This window comes from Rhinolophus sinicus, chromosome 17, assembly GCF_057876585.1.
Source record: "Rhinolophus sinicus isolate RSI-liver-muscle chromosome 17, RSI-T2T, whole genome shotgun sequence".
In the NCBI taxonomy this organism is placed as follows: Eukaryota; Metazoa; Chordata; class Mammalia; order Chiroptera; family Rhinolophidae; genus Rhinolophus; species Rhinolophus sinicus.
The window spans coordinates 147265332-147284105 of NC_142517.1; the positions used below are offsets into that span (position 1 = coordinate 147265332).

At 33.1% G+C, this 18774-nt stretch overlaps 1 pseudogene; it reads left to right on the forward strand.

The window, feature by feature from the left end:
• Positions 1–434: 434 nt before the first annotated feature.
• LOC109433965 (small ribosomal subunit protein eS6 pseudogene) lies at positions 435–1176 on the forward strand (annotated as a pseudogene).
• The last annotated feature ends 17598 nt before the right edge of the window (positions 1177–18774 follow it).

Below are 18774 nucleotides of genomic sequence, written 5' to 3' on the forward strand. Positions count from 1 at the left end.
AAATATATTTTCTTTTTTATTTTGCTAATTATTCTGCTATAAGCTTCTACTGGGGAAGATTATAAATGGGTTCAGAACATGACAAACCAGAGGTCATCATTTAATTTGGATGCCAAGCATCACATTTTTAAGGTACTGATATTTAGTTTATAGGGAAATAAAACAAGGAAAATTTAAGTGAATCTTAGTTGCATTATGCTGAACACAAACGCTTCAGTTCAGATTCATGGGATGAAGCAGATCTTTAAAACAGGATAAATTTGGGTCAATGGAGTTAGCATAGTGGGTCATATTTCTTTCAGAATCTACTTGTTAAGTGTTCATCACCATTTGCTACTAAAGGCAATGACATTTTTATAGTTTAGAAACTTGATTTAAAAAAATACATTAGAGCTCTTTTTTATGTCACCTCGGAGGCGGTCAGCAGCTTTAGGATGAAGCTGAACATCTCCTTCCCAGCCACTGGCTGCCAGAAACTCATTGAAGTGGATGCTGAATGCAAATTTCCTATGTTTTATGAGAAGCGTATGGCCACAGAAGTTGCTGCTGATGCTCTGGGTGAATAATGGGATGTGGTTTGAATCAGTGGAGGGAACGACAAACAAGGATTCTTCATGAAGCAAGGTGCCTTGACCCATGGCCATGTCCGCCTGCTCCTGAGTAAGGGGCACTCCTGTCATAGGCCAAGGAGGACTGGAGAAAGAAAGTGCCCATCTGTTCAGGGTTGCATTGTGGATGCCAATCCGAGTGTTCTCAACTTGGTCAATGTAATAAGAAGGGAGAAAGATATTCCTGGTCTCACTGATACTGCTGTGCTTCGTCACCTGGGGCCCCAAAGAGCTAGCAGAATCCACAAACTTTCCAATCTCTCTAAAGATGATGTCTGCCAACATGTTGTGAGAAAGTCCCTAAACAAAGGAGGTAAGAAACCTAGGACCAAAGCACCCAACATTCAGTGTCTTGTTATTCCACGCATTTTGTAACACAGATGCCAGCATACTGCTCTGAAGAAATAGCATACGAAGAAAAATAAGGAAGCGGCCACAGAATATGCTAAACTTTTGGCCAAGAGAATGAAGGAGGCCAAAGAAAATCTCCAGGAACAGATTGCTAAGAGACACAGGCTGTCCTCTCAGCGCTTCTACTTCTGAGTCCAGTCAAAATGAGATTTTATAAGAGTAACAAATAAAGAAGATCAGACATCAACAAAATAAAATAAATTAGGAACTAAAGAGAAGAAATCTAGTATGCTCCATTGCTAAGAGTTGTGCATCTTATTGCTCATTCACAATTTAACATGATTAAATGTGTTTCAGTCTTCCTTTCACCTTGGAAGATGGCCTGCTGCTAAATGTCTATCACCATTTACTACCTTTGCTGTATCACGCTGTATGTACACATTTTGGTCTACCTTTTTGTTTAACATTATGTTAGTGAGATTTATCAATGTTGTACACATAACTGTAGCTCAATCATTTTCATTGATGTGAAGAATCCATTATATGAATATGTCATTCTATATCTGGTTAATATAGATGAACATATTAGCTATTGTAAATAATGCTGATATAAATATTTTTCCATATATTTTGATGAACTATGTAAGCATCCTGTTAAGCATATACCTAAGTGTAGAATTGCTACTTTACAAAACATATGTTTAGCTTCAATAAATATTGGCAAACAATTTTCCAACAAGTTACACTCCCACCATCAGATGCATTGGAGTTCCAGGTCCTTACCAACACTTATAGACGTCAGTGTTTTGTTATATTTTAGTCATTCTAGTGAGTATATAATGTATTTCATTGTTGTTTTATTTTTTTCCTGATAATGAATGAGGTTGAGCATGTTTTCCTCATTATAGATCATTTGGATGGCCTTCATTTGAAGTACCTACCCAAGTGCTTAGCCAATTTTTTTATTGGATTGTCTACCTAGATGATGTTGATATGGAATACTTCTTTATGTGTTCTTGAATTTTGTCATTCATGCTTGTATGTATGCATAAAAACTTGTATACATTTACATATAATCTTTTCTCTATGACTTACCTTTTCAAAGTCTTAATAGTGTCTTTTAAAATACAGAATTTCTTAATTTTAATGAAATCCAATTTCTTAGTTTTTCTCTTTCCTGCCATATCATAATCAGCTGACTTCATATGTATGGGTGTGACTCAACTATATATTCTGGTATATTGATCAGTTTATACATGTGTCAATACGTCACTGTTTACTCTCACTGGAATTTGATGCAAGTTGAATATCTGGTGCTGTCAGTCCTCCAACAACATGATTGCATTGGTTAGTATTGGTCGTTTGTATTTTCATGTATATTATAAAATCGGTATGTCTACTTTTATAAAACAATCTACTGGGAATTACATTAAATCTGTAGATCAATTTGCCAAAAATTAAAATATTTGTAATATTGTCTTCAAATCCAGGGATATAGCATCATCCTAACTAGCCTTTAATTTCTCCCAAACATGTTTTGCAGGTTTTTCATTTTGTTTTATTTTTAGAGAACTTACACAGCTTACGGTAGTTTTATTTTCAGGTATTTGATGTCGTTCCACTTTTGTAAGTAGTATCGTTTTTAATTTTTTATGTTCAATTTGTTGCTGTTATTTCTGATGTCTTCAATATGTGTTTTCTCTTTGCTCATTCAAGTTAAGACATTAATTGATTTTCTTATAAAGGTTCAACTTTATAATTTGTGCATTTCTCCATTTTATGTTTGTTTCCTACTTCTCTGATTTTTTCTTCTTCTCTCAATAGTTTCTAACTACTACATTTATTATGCTTGAATGTTTCCTTTTGTTTCTATTTGAAATAAATACTTCAGTAAATGAATAGTTTTTCAGCTTTCTTTCTTTGATATTCATTTAATCCTATAATGTTGGCTTTCTCAAATTGAGATAGTAATCTATACTTTTATACTTTGGAATAAAAGAGAACAGTATTTTTGGTTATTTGTTTGTTTGTTTCGATATATAAGACTTTGTATACTTACCAATCAATCACAATACATTTGTATTTTACATAAGAGGCTCTTAAAAGATCTTGAGATGCCAAAATAATGATATGGCAGTTGCAAATCAGTTTTAGGGTATATCAGAGTACTTAAATTTGACCTTGGGCAACACAATACTAAAATTAGATGAGAAAGTCTTACGAAGTTATATAATTTATCATACTATTAGGATTCACACAATCCTGTGGAGAAAAATAAGGATTTTAAAACTACTATTTATTCATACTATGTGTATGTGTGTAATTATTTATTGAAAATAGCATTTATGCATTATATGAATATATTTAAAATATAATCTTAATTTTCCAATGATTGATTTTGATTAAAATATATTAGGATTATTGGGAAAGTGACTTGAGTGCTAAAATAAGATTAATAATAAATTTCAATTATTGGAAGTGGCTCAAATACATAACTAACAGTTAGTAAAATGTTAATCTACCCTGCAACCTCTGAACTAAACACTTTGCGCGGGAAATCTTAGTTAATTCTTATAAGTATCCTATGATATAAGTACTTTAACATTCCCACTGGAGAAAGTTGAGTCTCTGATGTGCCAAAATCACAGAGCAAATAAATAGAGGAGTTGGGAATTTAATACAGTTTTATCTGTCCTGGGAACATAGGTTCTACCAAATCAGCTAAATTGTTCTTAAGAAGAAGGACACTGTTTATTTTTCTTAGAGTATATGCATTTACTTTATTATAATCCTCATCTTGCTCTTTTTAGAATTCTTATCCGTTTATAGACAATAATAATATATGTTTCCAAATATAGAATTTCAATTTTTTTTTTTTCAAATCAGAAGGGAGTCTGAGCCTAAGAGGCTGTAAATTATTAGATTAAAACATCAGAGGGAAAAAAAATTATTAAGTTTTATGAGGTTATCCATGAGTTAAGAGCTATATCTGAATCTTGATCGCTAAGGCTTTGTTTCCATTTTAATGGCTAGTCACTAAATTCATACTTCAAGAGGATTTTTTTTTTTTAATCTTTGCTTAAATTATGGGCTTTTATTTCTTTTCTCTTCAAGCAAGTATGCAGGCTTAAACATATTTTAGAAATAAAATATATCTAGCTGATATGCAGTGGAACTTCCCTTTATTATCTTTGTCATTCTTTTTTTTTCTTTTTTCTTCCAGTTGGTTGCCGAAGAATCAAATGCAATTCTTTCCTCATTACTAAAGAACACCCATACTTTTCATTATCAAGTACAATGCTTACAATCTAATCAACACTTTAAAAAGAGTTTTCAGTTTAATCAATACTTATTGGTGTTTAGATAGATACCAAATCACTTCCTGCCAATAAACTAATAAAAACATCTGGACTACAATGTTTCTGTCCTAGATGGCATGTTACAAAGAGTGAGTCCATGTGTGATTTTCAGGAACTATGACTGGGTAACAGGGAATGGGAGGCCTTCATATGTCAGTTTCACCTGGATAAATATGAAAGATTTAATTGACTGTATTTATTAGCACTTAAAATTGGAGATACTAGAGCTTTCAGATACATTTTTCCCATAAGAGATTAATTACTTTACATGATTATTCTCAACTTTTCCCATCATAGAGCCTTTATTTTTCATTGGTATAGCTTTTTCTTCCTCAAAATTCACTTTTTTTTTTTTTTTTTTGGTTGTTGTTGTTGTTGTTGTTTTTACAGAGGTTTGGGGATACAGCAGAGTTGGAGGAAGAGTTAACTGCTTTGAGTTGTAACTGAATCATGTCAGAATATCTTTCCGGATTTGTGTTGGTTGGTTTCCCTAGTGAAACAGACTAAAAATCAGGTTTGCAATCAGGAGAGTTTAATACTTGGTATTTGGGGATATAAATGCCCACGTGAGGAAAGGAGTAGCAACACAGGTCTTGAATACTTATTCAGGGAGCTGCAGAGCTGCAGCACCCTTCATGTTTGTTAATTTTGACAGGTGCCTGGACCTTTTAAAAACCCCATATAAGCAGTCTCAGGATGCTGGCTGTATCGGAGAGGGTATGTCACCATGGATGAGGCAGTTTTCTTTGGCTGCAGAAAATTCCTGGAGAGTGCGCTGTGAGCTGTCAGATGAGGCTTTGAAGGAGGATCTGAATATCAAGGCTCAGTATCTGCTGGTCTTTAAAGGGGATGTTTGAAATAAATATATATATGTATATATGTATATGTATGTGTATATATATATACACATACATATACATACACACACACACACACACACACATATATATATAATTATATATCATTCGTTCTGAATGGGGCTATCCATATTTCAAATCTCAAAGTTCTTTCACAGCTTTGATTTGGACAGACAGAACTTTTTTGGTAATGGAGAACTGGCTGACTTTTATTGTGCACTTTGATGCTTTGTTTCAGTGTCGTATTGGTACACCTGTGTTTCATCATCAGTGATGACACGGCCCAGAAGATGTCTTGCCTCTCCAAAAGGTCCTGGCACACTTCAACTCTCCTTTGCTTTTGTTCATCAGTGAGCTCCTTCAGGACCATTTTTGAACACAACTTTCTCATACCAAGATTTTCAATGAAGATTTTCCTGTTTCTCTATCAATGTTTACTTGGTCTGCTATGCTTTTCACAGTCAGCCGAAAATTTTGATGCACAATTCCATGAATTTTTGCAATGTTTTTGTCAGTTCTACTTGTTACTGGCCTCCCTGATCTCTCTTCACCAGTGACGTGTTCTCTCCTCTCAGAAAACATTTAATCCATTTGTACACTGCTATTTTCTTCATGGCATTATCCCCATGAACTTGGACTAACCTGTCCCTGATTTTACTTCCTCTCTTTCCAAGTTTAACAAGAAATTGAAAGTTTCTTCATTGCTCTAATTCGAGCTCAGACGTTTTTTCAAAGGCACACAAAAACATGCAACAATAATGAATGCCACTCAAAAGACACTGCCGCACATTGACATGAACACAGCATTGAAACACTGATATACCAACGTTATGAAACCTTACCGAGCTGTTTGTACAGTGTTGCCAATGTAAGTGCACGGCGGCATGTTCTCAAACTTATTTGTCAGACCTCGTGTATACACTGCAATATTGCTCTGCTAGGGAAGGGAATGGGTTCTTGCCATTTGCAGTTCTTAGATAGACCTAAACGGTATTTTGCTGAGTGAAGTATGTCAAACAGTGAAAGACAGATGAAATGTAATTTTGCTTTTACGTGGAATCTAAAAAACAAAATAAATAAACAAATAAAACAAACTAACTCAGATACAGAGAACATTTTGATGGTTTGCCAAGTGGGAGAGGGGTTGTGAATGGGTGAAAAACCCGACAGGATTAAGAAGTACAAACTGGTTGTTACAATGTAATCATGAGGATGTAGGGTATAAGGAATATAGTCAATAATATTGCAATAACTATGTACAGTGTCAGATGGGTACTAGATTTATTGGGGTGATAAATGGGAGGAGGTTTGGTGACATGGTAAAAAAGGTGAAGGGATTAAGTACAAATTGGTAATCACAAAATAGTCATGGACCGATAAAGTAAAGCATAGGGTATATAGTCAATAATATGGTCGTAACTGTGTATAGTGCCAGGGGGTACTAGACTAGTCAGGGGGATCACTTCTTAAATTGCATGACTAACCACTAGGCTATTTACCTGAAATTAATATAAAATAATATTGAACGTCAACTGTTATTGAAAAATTAAGAAAGGAAGGAAAAAGTTCAAGGGGAATAAGAGGTTCAAATTTCCAGGAATAAAACAAATAAGTCATGGGATGTAATATACAGCATAGGGAATATAGTCAATAATATTATGCAAACATTGTACAGTGTCAGATGGTTGCTGGACTTATGGTGATCACTTCTTTAGGTACATAAATATTGAATAACTATGGTTATACCTGAAACTAATATAATATTGTATGGTACCTACATTTTAATAAGAATCTTAAAAAAAAGAAAAAAAAAGTTAAAAATCCTTCAACTACAACCTTATGTAACAAAGTCATAAAAATCAATATCCTGAAAGTTTAAGTAACCTTTCTCCCATGTGTTTCTTGATCTTTTGACTCATATCTAGATAAAAAAGGTATGCTGATGTATCTTTATCAACAAGAATTATGTTAAATAATATTATCTAAAAGAGGCATTATCTTTCTTAACTGTTAAATTTAACTTAAATTTTGACTAAGTCTTTAGATAAATGTATTATCATACCACAAAATAACATTTAAAAAGCCCGTGTTCATTTTCTCACTTATGGAACAAGTTTGAATCCATGATTTTTAATTCTATTATGTGCTCAGAAAGAATATTATTCAGAGCAATGACTTTCAGAAAATACAAATGGCCCTCAGCAACTGCTAACATTTATTGAATCCTATGTCCCACGCACTGTGCTGTGTACTTAATATATCTCGTCTCATTTCATTCTCTGCAGGACAAAAAAGTCTCTATGAAAGCTGTTTTCAGATGAGAAATCTGTGACTCAGAACGTTTAATGAAGTTTCCCAGGACTACATAGATAGTAAGTAGAAAAATCAAGAACTAGATCTATCTTTGTTTGGATCCAACACACAGGTTCTTTCTATTATTCCCAAGCTATGGAGTTAAACAAAATTGGTAGTCACTCAGTTGGAAGTTGAGTACTAAGCAATATGAATAAGATACGCAGTCAAAGCTCTTGAAACATAGTAATCAGAGGCCATTTCTACTAATTTCTAGAATGAGTGATGGGAAAAAAACAACACAGATCTAGTGATAATTGTTCTGAAGTGTATTATGTGAACACAATGTAATATTATACACTCCCACAAAGAGAGGAGAATGGTGTGGTTTCTTTCCAAAATTTTTTTGTGAGATAATGGTATAAACAAACATACTCATATATATTTTTAAATTACAGGATCTTAATATAATAATATACATTGTAAACACCCTAACAAGACAATCTAGTGTGAATCGTAATGCTAAATGTTTTTGGCCAAATAATCCATTTCTTCAGGACATACTTCAGCTGGTTCTGTAATATTTATGTTAAATAGAAATATCCACTCTAGAACAAGCAGACTAAAGCTATAGTTACAAGATGACTATATTGTTATTATTTTGTACTACCTAACTAAAAGAACAAAATCAAACAAAAATATACAACAAAATTAAGACGTTTGGCTGGATTTAATTCTGGAAACCCATCTATTATATAGTCACTTCAGTCTTAACTGAATTACTCTGTTTGAGTATATTCAAACATCCTCAATGTTTCTTCATCCTCACCTACCCAACAACTTAAATACTCTGCACTAAAACAATCTGCCGATTTTATCAAGCGAGGACTTTGGAAGCATCAGGACAGGGCTGGTGGGGATGTGAGGGATAGAAGGGACCAAAGCATAAGTTCAGCCACTTAGAAGTGTGCAGAAGTTCCTTAAGGTAAGGAAAACAAACAAGTGGGCAGCAATAAGGAGAGGAAAAGGAAGGTGTTGCCAGCTAATTTTATGCAACTAGACAAACAAGGGCAAGTCCATGAAGTCAATTGAAAGAGTGTTTGTGGACACAATTGTATGGATGACCAACTTACCAGTACTCACATAAAAAATAAATACATAAATAAAATTTTTTAAAAATCTGGTTAAAAAAGAATAGAAAGAACAAGGAACCCAAGCTAAGTACAGGTTATTTGAGGTCAGGACCCAGGCACTAGAAACAACTTCGTACCGACTCAATGACTTTCTGAGAGTGGAGGTTCGTCTAATTTCTTTCAGTCCAGAATTAGCTCTTCTTAAGTGCTAGTCACAGGGAAAATATTAAGCACAAAACTAAGGGAGTGAGATAGGGGGGTAAAAGTAAATAGTTACAACAGTTCTTTACACCTTCAAGGATATCTTTAAGTACGGGGGGGATAAATGATGTCTGAATTGAAGAACCAATTCAGAGATTAACTCACATTATTGAAAACAATACAGTTAAACTGTTGCTGCATACACAGAGATTTATCCTTTTCTTTTAATTCCTGACAATAGATGACAAATTATTTCATATTTTCCAGGTTCTGAAAAGAGCCATCGTCAAATTTACATGAAAGACAATTTCAATGAAAGAATACACTAGCACGTGTAAATGACACATAATATTATAAGCTGGAATGTTAATACAGTAGATATTTCTCTATTGTTCTAATTACTTTTCACCAAAAATCATGGCAAAATATATTTTAACTGATAGAAATAGACACTCTCTGAAAAAAAAATATAACGTTCTCATGAGCAAATATAATTTATTACTTTCAAAAGCAGAAGCAGAGCTTTTCAATTTAAGTAGTCTCATTAGGAGTCTTTTCTCTTGACACAAATATTTTTGAGTTTCAGCATATGGTCAATATCATATTACATATGTCTAAAAACCAAAAATATGTCAGATTTGTTTTTATAGGACAATATTATGGGACAATATGGTTAAAACTGTGCAAATGCTATAATTACCAGGTATGTATGGAAATTAAGGAAAACATCATTCATTAAAGATCCCTGGGGATCAAAGCTATTGCATTTAATTACACATCTGATTGCCATATTTAGCCTAATTTTCTACTTATTGAGTGATAGGTTTCATCATTTGAAAATAAAAAAATTTTGTTTTAATATTGAAATAGACTAACCACAGGGAATTGGTTAATCACAATTCCTCTTCAAATGATAGCTAATAATACAATATAATGTGACATTAAATTTAAGATAATTTAATATTGAAATACCTAAAGGTGATACTTTATCATTTTTAGAATCTTACTAAAATCCCTCCTTCAGCCTTTTTAGGCTTCTATGTATTAATTTCTCATTTTCAGAAAATATTACCAATGATATGTCACACTTATTATTTCAATTGTTAAAATGTACACTAAGTGAACACCCAATTAGAAGATTTTAAAAAAAGTAAATTGGTCATAATATCTTTTTAAAACTAGATTCTTATTATTTCACTCCAACTTCTAAATCCCTAAACATTTCAGATTTATTTCTTAGTGATCTGAAGACTCTTATGTATTAAGTAGTCATGTGCATTTTTTATCACAAATTGAAAAAGTTTATTAACATAACTCCATAAATTCAACATTTGGAATTTTCCTTAAATACTTGGAGCTTTGTTTATATTAATTTCAGATATTGGATAATTTACAATTTTTATTTGAATGAAAATCAGATGTAAAACTTGAATTTCAAGCTACAGAGTTCTCCCACTTCTCCCTCATACTTATATTCTTGCTATATATTTCTGGTTCTTCAGTGACAACCATCAGCCATCTTTGACAAATGTGAGTTTATTGAATGTTCTATTCATTTCCTTTCTTTTACACTTATCACATGGGAGTTACTCACTTTTATAAGAATTGAATTTTAAATAACAGTAAAATTCCATACAATGAAAATTTCATTTTTCATTGTAAACAAGCTACTATGTACTTAAATTTGTGTATATATAATGTCATCCAAAAAAAAAAAAATCAGTTTTCTTTTTTTTCTCTGAAATGGACAAGGCTATTTTAAAATTCACTTGAAATACACAGAACCGAGAAGAGGCAAGACAACCTTGGAAAACAAAATACAACACAACAAAACAAAATCTGCCACACTATACACAAAATTTAATTTCAGATAGATTACCAGTCTAAATGAGAAGATAAAACAATATACCTTATAGAAGAAAACATAGAAAAACACCTATATTCATTTGGAGTAGTCTAAGACAAAACAATCATCGAGGGGACAACTGGTAACTGTGTTTATATGACCCATCAATCCCTCTCCTGGGTTATCTACCCAAAAAATCTGAAAATATTTATCCATAAAGACATATGCTCCAATGTTTATTGCAGCTTTATTTATGGTGGCCAAGACATGGAAACAACAAAAGTGTCTTTCAGTACATGAATGGATAAAGAAGTTGTAGTATAAACACACAATGGAATACTATTCTGCCATAAGAAAAGATTAAATAGTACCATTTGTGAAAACATGGATGGATCTTGAGATTATAATGTTAAGCAAAATAAATCAGAGAGAAAAAGTAGAGAACCATAAGATTTCACTGATATGTGGTATATAAAACTGAAAACAACAAAACAACAAGAACAACAAATGAAGAAACAAAACTCATAGACAATAGTTTAGTGGTCACTAGAGGGTAAGGGAGGAGGGGGTGGTAGATACGGGTAAAGGAGATCAAATATATGGTGATGGAAAGAGAACTGACTCTGGGTAGTGAACACACAATGTGATATATAGATGATGTAATACAGAATTGTACACCTGAAATCTATGTAAGTTTACTAACAATTGTCACCCCAATAAACTTTAATTAAGAAAAAATAAAATTTTTTGTTTAACAAAACAATCTTAAGGGAATAAAAAAATCATCTCATAGAATTGGAGAAGACATTTACATTCAGATATCCAACAAATAATTCATGTCCAAAATGTGTGAGGAACTACTACAAATTATTACAAAATACATACCCGTGCCAAGATAATCTGTAATGATTAAACCTACTAAGGACTATTTGTGATAGAGAAGCCAGCATCTGAGGGAACAAAGCTATGTTACATCAGAGATAGTTGCTGTACAGACATAAAAATATCATGTAAGAACAAGGAACATCTACTCAGAGTTGATTTATTGCTAGAGAATGCTCATAGCAACATTACACAAATTGTAATCAAGGGCATGTTTACTAGTGATGAATTCCAGGTGTGGTTTTCGTGGTATTCCCATTCCCACAGCCCTTTGAAAATTGTGCTTGGACATACAATGAAGTTTAATGTGACTGCAGGGAAGACAAGAAGTAGCTCTTAACAAAGACCTTCTGGCATCCTCCAAATTCTGATTCTTTTATTCTTCATATATCCATTTCTGTCAAAAAAATGCAATTCCCAGAGATCCCAGAGATCTTTGTAATTGCATAATGAAGCTTCTCAGCAACGTTAGTTGTCAGACAAATTCAAATGAACAACACAATGCAATACTACTACTACACATATTAGAAATGCTACATTTTTAAAAAACATGATAATACAAAGTACTGTCAAAGATGTAAAATACCAGGGACTCTCATGTGTTACTGGTGGGAGTGAAATGTGATAAAATCACTTTGAAAAAAAATCACAAGGCTGTATCTATGAAAGCTGAGTACACACATCCCTTATGTTCCAACAATTCTACTTCTAGATACAAAGCCAAAAACATGTGCATTTATATTCCCTAAAACACAGGAATCAAAGTGGCCACGTTAGCATATTTGGAATAGCCAAACACTAAAATGACCCAAAGGTTCATCAATCGATGAATGAAAAGTAAATGCTGGCATACGCATACAATAAAATTGGACAATTACATTTCAAATACGCAAAACTGGTATGCTCTTTGAGAAGGCAAGATAGTGGTTACACTTACTTTGTAGATAGTGACTAGTGACTGGAAGAGGATATGAAAGGGTTCTCTGGATTTCTACTAATGTATTTCTTGATCACAGTGTTAATTATAGACATATATTCTGTTTATGAAAATTCATGAAACTGTACAATAAAACATAAAAATCAAAGATATTATTTATTTTGTACTTTTTAATATGTTCTAGTAAGGTTTCTGAGACTAAATTTTTTTTTTGAGGATGCACTTCATATCTATCTATCTATCTATCTATCTATCTGTCTGTCTGTCTGTCTATCTATCTATCTATCTATCTATCTATCTATCTAAAGACTTTCTAGTCCCTGTTATATTTTAAAAGAACTTTCCTTTCATGGAGAAGTACCAAATACATGGCATCATTCTGTAAATGACTTGTAGGAAATTATAATAATAAATGGAGAATCAGCACTCCAGGGTTAGTTCTTCTTCATATATGTAACTAAACATTTTAGGTCTCAGTTTTTTTTACATAAAAAAACTGAGATGTTGGACCCGATCTTTTCTCCACGATATTTTTGACATCAAGATTATCTTCTGTGTATTTTGTTCAGTGTAAACAAATGATTATTTCAAAGCTTAAATTAACTGCAGTTCTGAGAACAAAAGTCCTGAGAACTGGATTAAATGACGCCAAGTGTTAGCATTATCGGAGGAAGTCCAGTCTAATTAGAAGATGTCCGTTTGGTCCCCTTGGGGAACTGTAACTCTTCTGCAGTATTGCTTCATGCCATAGGGTCTGGGTACTCCTGTCCCAGTGATATATGTTCTGTTATGATGGTGTCTGGAGACTCAGACCTAGATAGTTCTAAGTGAGACTAAATTTTGGTCTTAGAAAAAAAAAAGTGCAATTCACACCAATTTTCTATTATTTTCTAAAATATAAGCAATTTAGAATTAATTATGAAGTTTTAGAGTTTAGCTTGGCTTTTTAGTTATCATTCATTATTTTTTTTAACAAACACAAATTACAAATACCCCTTTTAATCATGTAGCAAGAGGCAAAACTTTTCACAAATTTTTAAGTTAAAAGTTAAAACTGCTGTATCAACAACCATTTCAAATTTTGCTAACATTTTTGCATTTATCAACAGAGCAGTTTCAAGTGCATTAAGCTATTAAAATAGACTTGGATGCAGAAACAAATGTTTGCTAGTTTCTACTTTCCTCTTTTTTTAAATTAAATGTATTGGGGTGACAATGGTTAATAAAATTACATAGGTTTCAAGTGTACAATTCTGTAATACATCACATTGTGTGTTCACCACCCAGAGTCAGTTCTCCTTCCATCACCATATATTCGATCCCTTTTACCGTCATCTACCATCCCCTTCTCCCCTTACCCTCTGGTAACCACTAAACTATTGTCTTTGTCTACGAGTTTTTGTTTCTTCATTTGTTGGTCTTGTTCCTTTGTTGCATTCAGCAGTATCATTGAAATTATATGGTTCTGTATTTTTTCTGTCTGACTCATTTCACTTAGCATAATAATCTCAACATCCATCCATGTTGTTGCAAATGGTACTATTTCATCTTTTTTATGGTAGAGTAGTATTCCATTGTGTGTACAAATAGCACAACTTCTTTATCCATTCATCTATTGAAAGACACTTTGGTTGTTTTCATGTCTTGGCCACCCTAAATAAAGCTGCAGTGAACATCAGAGCACATATATCTTTATGGATAAATGCTTTCAGATTTTTTGGGGAGTAGATACCTATGAGAGAGATTTCTGGGTCATATAGTAATTTTATTCTTAATTTTTTGAGGAACCTCCAGACTGCCTTCCATAGCAGTTGCATCAATCTGCACTCCCACAAACAGTGTATGAGGTTTGTTTGTTTGTTTTTTGTTTTTGTTTTTCTCCACAGACTCTCCAACTCTTTTTATTATTTGTCTTGTTGATGATAGCCATTCTAACTGGTGTGAGGTGATATCTCATTGTGATTTTTATTTGCATTTCTCTGATGATTATTGATGTTGAGCATTTTTTCATATGTCTATTGGCCATGTGTACTTCCACTTTGGAGAAATGTCTAGTCAAGTCCTCTGCCCATTTTTTAATCGGACTGTTTGTTTTTTGTTGTTGTTGAATTGTATGAGTTCCTTATGTCCTTTGGATATTGACCCCTTATCAGAAGTGTTGTTTGCAAATATTTTTTCACATTTGGTTGGTTTTCTCTATTTTGTCAATGGTTTCTTTTGCTGTGCAGAAGCTTTTTAGTTTGATATAGTCCCACTCATTTATTTTAGCTCTTACTTCCCTTGCTTTAGAGGTCAAATTCACAAAATGCTCTTTGAACCCAAGGCCCATAAGTTTAGTACCTTTGTTTTGTTCTATGTAGTTTATTGTTTCAGGTCTTCTGTTTAGATCTTTGAAACATTTTGAGTTAATTTTGGTACATGGTGACAGATAGCAGTCTAGTTTTATTCATTTGCACATGGCTTTCCAATTCTCCAGTACAATTTATTGAAGAGGCTTTCTTTTCTCCATTGTATGTTTTGGCTCCTTTGTTGAAAATTATCTGTCCATATTTGTGGGTTTATTGTTGGATTTTCAGTTCTGTTCCATCTGACTGTGTGTCTGTTTTTCTACCAATACCTTACTATTTTGATCATCGTTGCTCTGTTGTAGAAGCTGAAGTCAGACAATGTGATATCTCTGGCATTATTCTTTTTCTTAGGATAGCTTTGGCTGTTTGGGGCCTTTTGTGGTTCCATACAAGTCTAAAGAATTTTTTGTTGTTCTATTTCTTCAAAAATGCCATTGGGATTTTGATGGGGATTGCATTACATCTGTGTATTGCTTTGGGTAATATGGCCATTTTAACTATGCTGATTCCTCCAATCCATGAACACGATACTTTCCGATTTTTAAATTGAAGTTCCTTCCCCTCTCTACACCTTTTCAAGATAAAGGCATCTGAGGCAGAAATAACTTATTCAAATATAATTTGTTAGTAAATAATACAACTAGAACTTGAACCTGGTTTCATTTTGAATTACAGAGATAGAGTAGGTCTTCTCAATCATAATCACATGATTTTAATATAACCTTTTCCCTTGACTATGCAATTTGAGTATATCAAAATAAAACATAATTACAATTGGATCACATTACATATTATGTTCTTCAAATCTAGATTCTTTGTCGTTTCAGCAACATAGAAACAAATCCAAGCACTGAGGATGGTACAAAATATTTAGAGCCTAAAAGAGAAGAGGTTTTAAAGAAAATTTGACTATATGTTCATTGACAACTATAAAACAGAATAAAAACATAAGCACAAGCTATTGCAATCATTCTTCCAGAGATTGGAAAAGACATGTCATGTGCCTACATACATTGTTTACCTGGTGTATTATTTTAGATGTATAAGTTGTATAAACCAAAAAATTAATTTCACATAAATTAAAATACAACAGATTGTGTGTGATTTTTGCACCTATGCTTATATTTACTAAAAGATTACCAGAAATATCAATCTCAATTTTTTCAATGGTTATACATTCAGTGTATTTGTTAAAGATTAAACCTAGTGACAATGGGAGTGATGATAGTTTCAATGACATTGGGAAATTTGGTTATGATAGATTTTATGAGGTAAATGCAAGTTTTATGGAGTACGTACTTTTGAAAACACTTTGAAGGTTTTCTTTGCTGTAACACATAATTAGTTAAGCCAACATACTGTCCTTGCATATGTGGTATATATTGTAAATGACTTGTGGATGACTTTGTTGAATAAGTTTATAAAGTTGTTGCAATATATATCTTTGCCAAAAAAGAAACTAAATGATGCTTCAGTAGTGCTATTTTGAGGACATCATTTTAAAGTTAGTACCATTCCTAATGGAAAACCTTTTGCAATGCAACTGTGACAGCATTGAGATAGGGCTAAAAATATCAAGTGTAAAGAAAGAATAAAGATGACTTTGTGAAACATTTGAAAACAGGGAAAAATGTATTTTTGGAGATAACTTTGTAAAAGTTTAACCTCCAGGCAAATGAACAAATGATAAGAATATGAAAGGATATAATTAACAAATGTCATAAAATATTATGTGATGTAGAGGTTATATGCTATTTGTATAAATCAAGGATATATCACATTCTAACTTAAGCCAAACCTCAAAATTATAAGTTACATAAGTCAAATCTAGATTATAAGTGCACTTAAAAGAATAAAGAAGGCAAAGTGTTTCCCTGTTTTTTTCTGTTGTCTCTCACAAAGAAACTTTTTGAACTCTGTTCTCTATAAGTAAATGTAGGTGAATTGTATATTGCATTAGTAGGTGCAATGTCTTTGAACTGGAAAGAGAAGCCAAGTCCAGGCAAGTCAATTTTATGTTTCAAATGCAACTTAAAATAGGGTAGTATTACATGCCCTATTTAATATATAGAAGTTGGATACAGAGAACCAGTTATAAAATCAATTGATAATATACATATAAAAATGGTTTCAATAAATTGCTATTAAAGATAGGATAGGAGGATAAGAACTGAAAGATTCAACCTTGGATAGACATATTCCCTAGGTCTTAAGAAACACAACTTTATTGAGTAATAATTCACCTACAATAAAATTCCCAGATTTAAGTGATCCCACCCCAATCAAAATGTAGAATATTTCTATCTTTGCAGTCGATGCCCCCACCTCTACTCCCACTCCAGGCTATCATTAATCTGAATTATATCACCAAATCTTTCTTTTGCCTGCTCAAGGATTTCACATAAATGGAAACATACAGTGCACATTTGTGTGTGTGTATGTGTGTGTGTGTGTATCTAGCTTCTTTTACTCAATATAATGCTGGAGAAATTTGTCCATGTTGTTGCAATATGTAAAGTTTTTTCATTTTTATTTCTAAATTGATTTCTATTCTATGAATATACTACAATGTTTAAAAATCTATTATCTTAGGGGAAGGGGGTTATCACTGTGTGAGGGATATAAATGATAAATGTCTAACTACTACATTGTTTTATACACCTGAAACTAATAAAAAACAAATAAGAAAACAAACAACAACAAAAAAACTACCTAGCTGAGGAAAATATGTATATAAATGTATACATATCACAAAACACCTCGCTGTCATGGAAACCTAGCATATACCAATCACAGTTCTCCAACTCAGCTTACCTGCCTGTAGAAAATAGGACCTGCTAACCTTACAAGGAATTCCCCAGCTTCCTAGCCAACCTTGTCCTGTTTCCGTGTTGCCTCTTCCAAGGCTTTGTAAAACTTGCTCTTGCCCAAAATCCCTCAGGAAGAGGCTTCCCTGATTGTGAGGCTCTGCGCTCCCCCACCACAAGGACTGTTTTCACTTGAATAAAGGACATCAAGTTCGTTACTAAAAAAAAAAAAAAAAAAAAAAAATACATTCTCTTGTTGAGGAATATTTCTGTTGTTTCTAGTTTTTCTTTACTATGATTAGTAAAATTTCCATGAACATTCATATACATGGTTGTCTGCAAACATATGTTTTCATTTCTCTTGGGTAAATACCTAGGAAAAAAATTACTGGGTCGCCTACCTAGTATTTATTCATGAGAAATGAGAACATATGTCAAAAACAAACAAACAAACAAAAACAAGCAAACAAATGGAAAACCTCCATGTTAATGTTCATAGCAGCTTTTCCTTCCTTCCTTCCTTCCTTTCTTTCCTTTCCTTTCTATTATAAAAATCTCCTTTGGGTTAGAGGATGAGATTAAATATTAATGGGTGATGCAGATATTCTCTTTCCTTGTTAAGGGGATCAATGATTTCACAGTCAAATATTCTGTGAACTAGTTAATTCTGAGAATAACGAAACTGATATGACAGAGAGAGGGATTTCAACCTTTATCTGGAGTTTTGAAGTATTGACTTAGGCTCTGAGACATGAAAACCTGTTGTGTACCCGGCGTGGGGGTGGTACAGAAACAATGTGCTGTTATGATTACATTCATGTGGAGGTAGACTAGGCACAAACAGCAGCTCAGGCAGCCTCTCCCTTTCACAGAGCAGCAGTGGCAATGACATCAGCAGCTCACATATCAACCTGTGGAGTCCTGGGACCAAAGGAAAAGCATGGGTAGTGCTGATCAGCTGAGGACAGAGCTGCCCAGGACAATTATGTCATGAGGGTGGGCATTGGCACAGACAACTAAGAAGGCTCAAATAAAAGGTGCTAGTCAGAGCACTGCACCTTGAGAAAGCTCCAGAAGTAATTAATCCGGGGATTAATATCTGGGGAGTAGACCTGGAGGCTCATAACTTAACAATGTGGATATGAAAGTTATA